At 39.0% G+C, this 9,246-nt stretch overlaps 1 pseudogene across 1 annotated transcript; it reads left to right on the top strand.

Moving 5' to 3' along the window:
- The first annotated feature begins 436 nt into the window (after positions 1-436).
- LOC149041257 (uncharacterized) lies at positions 437-5,112 on the top strand (annotated as a pseudogene). Its single transcript, XR_016179314.1, has 2 exons — positions 437-479; positions 1,622-5,112. The product of XR_016179314.1 is annotated as an uncharacterized LOC149041257 (transcript).
- The last annotated feature ends 4,134 nt before the right edge of the window (positions 5,113-9,246 follow it).

The following is a 9,246-nucleotide window of genomic DNA, read 5'->3' as shown; positions in this document are numbered from 1 at the left end:
GAAAAATTTGTCACAGTTGCTATAAGCAACTGCAACAGAGAAAGGTTAATGGTTTAGAGCCATTATGATGGTTGAAATTTAAAATAAATTAAAGCTTCTACAATTTCCCTCGGGCTTTGCGATGTCAAACTGTCATCTTTTAAGAAACCTGTGTCCAGAAAAAGATTCTTCTTCTATCTTGCTATTTTTTCTAAAAAAGCCATCATCAGTCAATGTTGTATAATGCAAAGTAATAGCATTTTATTTCTAGAAAATTAAAATTCCTAGTAAGTCCACACCTGCAGAAACAGGAGCATTGACAATGTAAGTGAGTGCACTATTGAAGGTCTGTTGTTTGTTGTTTCATAATTAAAAATGGTTCACTTTCCAAAGTGGTTGTTTTAATTCTTCCTCAACTTTAACTGAGTCATCCTGTAGCAAAGGTGTTTAAATGTAGATGGTAGTAGGATTATCAATGTCAGTAGGATGTTGTTCTACAGGTTGGTGTTTTAATGATGAACTAAATACTAATAATAATGATGATGATGATGATAATAATGATAAGGAGAGCCTTAAATGTTGAGAAAGTGGTTCCATCTCATCTGCTCTAAGTCATACCAACTTTGAAACTATACATTGAGGATCCATAGTTCAACTGGTATCGAAAGTTAAATTTGTTGTTCTAAATAGTTAGAAAACAAAAACAGGTTTTAAAATTAATAGCTCTGGTGTTTCACCAAATACCTGTTTCTTGCGGCAGCACTTGAAAGGTTTTTCTATTGATTCCATGTCCTCCTGTTCCAGCATTAAAATCTTCATCTCATCAACAATTTACTTTTAATAAATGTTTTTGGAGAGCACCTTTGAGGGAAGTATGAAGTGCTCACCATTTCATCATTTTGCTCTGTTTCATTGATGGTTGTTTGTTTTTCAGAATTTTGTTCATATGCAAGTTAAGAGGATGAATAGGCTGCAATGCGAGGACGAACACATTTAGCCAAAAAAATGAATGCACCTTCTTTATCACAATCTCTAACACTTACTATGAGTTGGAGGTCCTCTCTAGGATGCAAATTTTCAATGAAGTGTTCTTGCCTTTTACAATACCGAAAGAAAAATGACTGTTTCTGTGATGTCTCAAGTTCTTCATTTGCTGAATCAAGTGAGATAGATAGATACCAGTATTTGAAGATTTTATGTTGTCCTGAAAAAAGTTAATCTTGCTCTCTAACAGTTCCACTTCCTATCAAAAATTGCGTGGAAAAATGTGTTAGTGAGAACCTCAAAGGGTTTCAACCCATGGATGCAAGCTGTTAAAGATGTGATATATATTATTAAGGCCAAAAGAATAAAGACATCATGTTTCAATGCCCTTTTTGCTTTGAGGTTGTGTCCATTTACCACTTTGTTTTTTCAACCTAATGTTAAGAACTACCTCTGTAAGTCCCCATCCACATTTGATGAATCCTCATATGCAGCAAGAGTCTGTAGAATTAAGAGCGGTTTTGTTCAAACTTTGCAGTTTTACTAGAGGTCAAATGCCTACATTAGATACTTAACAGGATTTGAAAATTTTGTAAGACCATCCCTTGAAGGCAGTTGTGTTCATCCTGAAGGAAGTCTATCTTTCTTTCTCACAAAGCCTTTAACTATGGCAATTACAAAAAGAAAGGCACTGGTTCAGAGCAACAGCAGTGAAGGCCAAGAGCAATGACTATTTGAAGAGATTGTTTCTACTTTGTTAAGACTTAGGCTTGGCTTGTTTTGGAAGGATCAAGCACATAGGTTAAATATTTCCGAAACTACTGGTTGTGTTGTGCTTAATACTTAGGTTTGCTTTGTGAGGATTGAAATGCAGCCCTAAATTTGCATTTCTAGGGAAAAGATCTTACATCAGTACATGCCAAACATTTTTAAGGAACTTGAAATTTGAGCTGAGAGCCCTTCCTTACTTGACATGCACCCAGTGTGTAGTTCTTTATACAAAGGCTCGACCACTATGAAAGGTCTTGGTTGTCTTTAACACACTGGTGCTGTAGAATTCCTAAGTGAAATATACTCTGGAAGTGCAAGTGTCAAGAAGCTAACCAAAATGTCCGGTGTAATTGGACCCTGGCAATGATGTAATGGCAGACAAAGACTTCAACATACAAGATGATTTTGCTGCAATAGGGGTGACTGTAAATGTACACTCGTTTCTAAAGAAAAACTCAGTTCAGCAGAGAAGAAATGGAACACAACAAGAAAATTGTCGGTCTAAGAATACATGTGGAGAGTTGTATTGAAAGGATTAAAAATCTGACATATATTTGACAGCAGAATTCCTATAACACAAGCTCCTATTGATAGTGGTATGTTTATCATTATATGAGCAGTTATACTTTATTGAATCCTCCAGAGGCTTTTCATAATTTTAATTACAATGTAAAAAAGGATATTTAAAGAATAAAAAAGTTATAGGAATATCATAACGCATGTGATAATTATAGTTAAAAACAATACTCCTTAAAGATATTCTTTGAAACTAGCTTAAAAACTTGGAAAGAGTCAAGATGTCCAATACTCTGGGAAGATTGTTCCACACTGTAACTGCTCTATACCAGAAACTGCGCTAACCTGCAGATGAACAGTACTTTTGAAATATCAAACAGATTCTTATTTCTAGTGTTGCAGTGGTGGATGTCTGATATTATGATAAACCTGTCATTCAAGTATGATGGAGCTAGACCTTTGAGGCACTTAAAGGCCACAGCAGCATCTCTTAACCTTAGGATCTGATGTATTGTTTTCCAGTCCAACTGCTTCAAAGCTGGCATTGCATGTCTGATCATATTTCTTTGTGTTAGTTATAGTACATGAGGCAGAGGTTTGCACGTTGTGTAATTTTGTAATGCTCTTCTTTGATGTGTTACACCACACAGATGAACCATACAACCTACTGAAAACTAAAGCATTTACAACTTTTATCAGAGACTGCTTATCAGGTAATTGTGAAGAACAGCTCCCTTCACTGACAGTCTGCTGACTGTTGGTTATCTGTCGGCCGACTTTTGGTAATCTGTCAGCCGACTGTTGGCCGACAGTTGGCCAACTGTCGACCAACACCTTGCTGACAGTTGACCAACAGATTTATTTAGGAGAGTTGCATGGAAGTCTTTTGGTATTTTCTTCAGCATCTGATGTGTTCCTAAGAGAAGGAGTTTTGTCTTATCTGGGTTTATTAAGAGACTGCATGTGCAGCACCAGGCAGCAATATCCTGTAGATCTGCAGCCAGAGGAGCAGCAGCATTCTCTGAGTTCTGAACTTACTTGGAAGGTCAGGTACAGTTTAAAATCATCTATGTTAGATTCCAGGGAACACATGTTAGAGATGCTTGGTACATCATTTATGTAGATGTTAAACAGTGCCGGCCGGTCCAAGAAAATATCCTTGGGGAACACTACGTACCATCATCTGGAACTCTGACACCTAGGATCCATCACAAACAGACTGAGTTCACTCCAACAGATAGCTCTTAAACCAGTCAAGTGAGACATTAGAAAGGCCAAGGACTCTTAGCTTTGCTAGAAGAAGTGAATGGTCTAAACTGTCAAATGCTTGTTAGAGATTTAGTAGTACTTGGGCAGTGATTTCTTTCTTGTTTACAGCTTCAAGAATCATGCTTGTTGTAAGGATGTTTGAGTGTAGTTTTTTGTTTCCACTCTGATGTTGGGACAAGCTCTTCTTTCGCTCCATGTATCCAGTAAGCTGGTGACAGGGGGCTCATTTGCACTCTTTGGAAAATGCAAGCAATAGCTACAGAGGCGACTGTTGTTTGATACCTCATGATCCTCCTCCTTCAACAGTGGAATGACAAATGCCTCTTTCCAAGTCATTGGAATTATGAAAGTAAGGAGAAAATGATTGACAATCTCTGTCAATGTAAAAAGAATACAATTCAAAGCATCCTTCATTGGAACTTTGTCGAGCTCAGGTGCCTTATTGTAGGGAAAGGAATGTACAATCTTGGGTATCTTCAAAGAAGAAACAGGATGGAATTGAAATTCCTCAGTTGCAAAAGCAGTGGCAGCGGAAGGTGTCTGAGGGTAAACTATTTGCAATCACTAGGGATTTTACTCTTTCTGCTGCATGGGTGCCAACTGATGTGAAAAATCATTAAACTCATGTGGTCTCTGTAACAAACATCTGTTGCTGTATTTGATAGTGGTATTTGTGGTCGTTTTGTTGGTGACCAGGTCTCCATCTGTTGTACCTAGGAGAAAAATTATCTCTCTGATTAGTTCATTCATTTAGGACGATAAGTTTCACTTCCACAAATCCACTTGAACTTGGCTCAGGGGAGTTGGCATGGTATACTAAGCCATCAGGAGATGTAGTAAGGAAATTGTAATAAACCAAGGACACGAATATTGTAGATCTACATGCTTTTTAATGAAGTCGAAGAAGAGAACTGCACAACAGGGATATCTGATTACTGATCACATGATTCTGCACGTGACTAGATTATAACATTCCTCCCCCTTAAGACTTTTGCTAAACTGAAACAAAAAAAAGTACACACAAAAAGTAAACAATGCTGAACTGAAGCGTAATAAAACCAATCATTAATGTTTTTCCACGCAATGTATGTCACGCAACAATTCTCGTCGATTGCCAATCAATGTTCGTGAGTAATGTCACATAATTTTTTTTTTTTTAAAGTTCATAGTCCTTGAAACATTCCGGCAGACGTCGGTTGCGGACTGGGCATGTTACTTTAGCCTCTTGTGTGTCAGGCGAACTCACGACCAGTTTGGCTGGAACACTCAGTTGCGTTGTGTCTGTTGTGCAATTGGGGAGCACGCCTGGTACTAAGATCTCAGGATTTGATATTGTTGGGTCTTGGTTGTGGTTCTTCCGCACATGGTCCTGATGTCGTCGAACAACTCGACCATCCGGTAATTCAACTAGGGCTGAGATTGGGCCTGTTGTCTGCACCACAGTTCCTTTCTGCCAGGACTTGGGGGAACTGAAGTCTTTTATGAACACAGGATCACTGGCTTCAAAATCTCTGTGTTTGGCATGGTGGTCGTGGGTCTGTTTTTGACGTTCTTGCTTCTGTCTCATCAGACTTGCAGTGTTGGGAACTATAAGATCGAGCTTAGTTTTCAGCTTTCTTTTCATCAGTAGCTCTGCTGGGGGAACCCCTGTGGTCGTGTGTGGCGTTGTTCTGTATTTAAGCAGAAAACGTGACAACTTGTCTTGCATGGTTCCCTCTTCCATTTTCTCTACCCCTTCTTTGAAGGCTCTAACTGCCCGCTGTGCCTGGCCATTCGAAGCTGGATGGTATGGCAAGACTTTGGTGTGTTTGACGCCGTTTTTTGAGAGGAAATTCTCAAATTCTGCACTTGTGAAGTTGGGACCATTGTTACTGACTATGGTCTCTGGAAGGCCATGGGTCGCGAAGATTTCCTTTAACTTCACTATTGTGGCAGCTGATGTTGTACTTTGCATTATGTGGACCTCCATCCGTTTGGAATGAGCATCAATCACCACTAAATACATGTGACCTTTGTAAGGCCCTGCATAATCAATATGCACTCTTGACCAAGGTTGACCAGGCCACTCCCATGGGTGGAGAGGTGCTTCTGCTGGGGCCTTCTGGTGAAGTTGGCACTGCTGACACTTCTTCACTGCATCTTCTAATTCGTGATCCATGTTTGGCCACCACACATAACCACGTGCAAGGGCTTTCATTCTTGATATGCCTGGATGGGCTTTGCGAAGCTCGGCTATGACTTGTGCTTGTCCTTGAGGTGGTACTATCACCCTGTTTCCCCATAGAATGCATCCACCTTCTATGGTTAATTCTGCTTTCCGGCTCAAATATGGGTGTAGCTGCACATCCTGGCAGTGGTGTGGCCATCCATTCAGTGTAAACTGGTGCACTTTTGAGAGAACAGGATTGCACCTTGTCCATTCTCGGATATGCTGTGAGTTGATTGGGGTGTGGTCCAGATGTTCTAAGAGTAAAATTGTCTCTCCCGGTACAGGAACAGACTCTGTCATTTTGGACAAGGGAAGTCGACTTACTGCATCCGCATTGGCGTTTGTGGTCCCAGCTTTATAGGCAATCTTGTACTTGTATGCTGCCAAGGTAAGGGCCCACTGCTGCACTCTTGGAGAGACTTGTTGGGGTACTTCTTTCTTCTCGTTAAAGAGCTCCTCCAGCGGCTTGTGATCAGTCTGTGTGGTGAACTTCTGACCGTACAAGAACTGATTAAACTTCTTCACACCGAAGATAATTGCCAAAGCCTCTTTTTCAATAGTGGAATAACCACGCTCAGCTTTGTTCAACGATCTTGAGACATAACCAATTGGGCGCTCTGCTTCATCCGCCATCCGGTGGGAGAGTACTGCCCCTACTCCATAATCGGAGGCATCACTCGCCAAGATCAGTTCCAAATCTGGCTGGAAGTGCACTAGGAGGTTTGCAGACTGAAGTAGTTTCTTGGATTTATCGAAGGCCATCTGCTGCTCAGTCTTCCAACACCACTTTGTACCTTGTCTAAGGAGCTTGTGGAGTGGTTCAAGTACTGTGGCAGTACGATTCCTCCGACTCCTTAAATTCCCCAACGTTCCCGTAGGTTGCCATGTTTATCCTCGTCGCCAATGTATTTAACCAAGGACACGAATATTGTAGATCTACATGCTTTTTAATGAGGTCGAAGAAGAGAACTTAGATCATACATTGCACAACAGGAATATCCGATTACTGATCACATGATTCTGCACGTGACTAGATTATAACAGAAATGATGTGATTTGTTAACAAAGAGTATTTTAATGCAGTTATTCGTATTATTTGATGCAGGTTCCAGTTTTCCTTTACTGATTAACCAACAGTTTCTTCTTTGTGTGTTGTTGGTGTTGTGCTTTGTGGAGCTCAAGTTTGTTAACAAGAAAAGTAAAGGAGTGCTGACTTTGAATGAGCCAACTACATATCCTCTCCGAGTAGTATTATGAAAAGTAAATAAATAAGTAAATAGATAAATAAATAAATAAATAATAAAAAATAGATAAATATGAAAAAATATGATAATGGTTCCCATCTTTTTCTAAAGTCTTAAAGTTTCTTATTTTTCAAGGCAATGAGCTTTTTAGTCTCCTGTTTAGCCCTTTGGACCCTAAGGGGGTCACTATTTTTCTAGTCAAATTTAAACAATACTTTGGAAGCTTTTTGAGGACTAACATTTTATTTAGACATATACAAAGTATACATTTGTGGAGAGGTTATAAATTTTTCTTTTTACCTGAAAGTGGCTTTGTATATTATGATGTCGTAGGGGATGATGTCATACAAAGAAATATGGAAAAATGGTGAAAAAAAGAAAAAACTCCCTGAAATACCACTCTTAGCATTGTTATCTTTTGATGCCAAGTATAGCAAACTAATTATTGATATAAGACAACTATTTATAAACAAATGCCCAATGAAATTGCACTTGTTTGAACAAAAGACATTTGTTTCATAAGTTTACAGCTAAAAATTCTACAAAAGAAATATTTACAGTTTTATCATTTGGTACAGACTTTTGTTGATAAGATTTGTGTAATTTTGTGGTTCGTTGGTATGCTTAGTGACACAGTCTTAAAATGTGTCTGACTTCAGTGGTATTTTAGGGTTAATAGTTATGTTAGAGTGTAAGCATCTACCATGTTGTACATCTTCAAGCCTCAGATTTGTGGGCCAATGTTCATCATACAGGGCTTTGTGTGCTGCTTTAAGTAAATGCCAATCCAGACACTCACCCATTGGTAACTAGCCTAATTTAAATAGAGTTTTCACAGGGTTCACGTAGTGACCTGTGACAAAGCTGGCAGCAGAAAACTTAATATGTTGAAGCTTTTTAAGCAGATTTTCAATGAGCAGGTAAAATACAATGTCACTAAATTCTAAGTGTCATAGGACTAACAATTTGGCAAGATGCTTTCTTAACCTATAAATAGTAAAGTTCTTGACTTTTTTAAAGCATGGCCAAGGTACCATAACATGAAGTAGCTATATGTTTGATATGGTCCTCCCATTTGAGGTTACTGTGGATGTTAACCCTGAGCAACTTTGTAGATTAGACTTGCTCAAGAGAGTTGTCTCCGACAGTGAGATTAAGTGCATGATCTGTTAATCTGTGGTGGGATGACATTTGCTGGGTGAAGAGAACCATGAATTTGGTCTTATTAGGGTTCAAGGCAAGGTTAGAGTCCTTATACCATGATCCAAGTTTGGTAAGAGATTCGTTGAAATCACATGTTGTTGATTCCAATTCCCTTACTACACAGTGGGTGTAGAGAGATGTGTCATCAGCATATTGAGAACAAGATGTGGATAGATCAAGGTTGTCTCAGAGGTCTGATACACATAAATTGAAGATTCTTGGCCCAAGGATTGATTCTTGAGGTATTCCAAACTGTGACAATTTGAGGTGTGATTTGGTGTCATCAGTTTGTGTGAATTGTGTTCGACTAGATAAATAGCTAAAGAACCATTTAAAATAGTTTTTGGAAAATTGAGTTTGTAGAATTTCTTTAGCATTGTCTTGAAACAAACCGTATCAAAAGCCTGATAAAAATCGGTGAGAACCATCAAGGTGACCTCTTTCCTTTCATAGTATTCTTTATATCATCTCTTATCTAGTAGCGGTAGAGTGCCCTTTACATTATGTTATCATGATAAAGAGAGGCGCTATTTGTGAACTCCAACATCTGCCAGCCAAGCAACCTTTTGAACACCTTAGAAAACACTGGTGATATGGAGATTTGTCTTAGTTCATCATTTGTCATTGGGATGGCAATCTTCTAAAGCTTTGGGAAGTATGCTTCAGTTATAGAACCATTAATGATCCTAGTGAGGGGGCCCACCAAGTGATTATGAATGCAGTTGGAATCTGATCAGCTCCTGTGGAACAATCGGACCTGAATACCTCTTCTCTAGTAACAGGAGAAATATGAAATCAAGTATGGTAATCTGAATCATTGGGGAGATTTTTGATCAGTTCAGTCAGCTCAATGTCGGGGATTGCATTTATGGTAAAAGTTCTTTGCGCTGTAGATGCAAAATGACCATTCAGCTCATCAGGGTTGAAGCGCAAAGGTTTTGGGCTAGGCGAAAGAATTCTGTGGATAACCTTCCATACTTCACTTGACTTGCTTGAGTAGAGTGCTTTCTCAATAAAAGATTTACAGGCAGCTCGAATAGCAGCTTTCAGTTTGTTCCTTACTGATTGAAA

Source organism: Pocillopora damicornis, chromosome 8 (genome assembly GCF_964200805.1).
Source record: "Pocillopora damicornis chromosome 8, jaPocDami1.2, whole genome shotgun sequence".
Classification (NCBI taxonomy): Eukaryota; Metazoa; Cnidaria; class Anthozoa; order Scleractinia; family Pocilloporidae; genus Pocillopora; species Pocillopora damicornis.
This window is presented reverse-complemented; position numbering and strand designations above follow the sequence as displayed.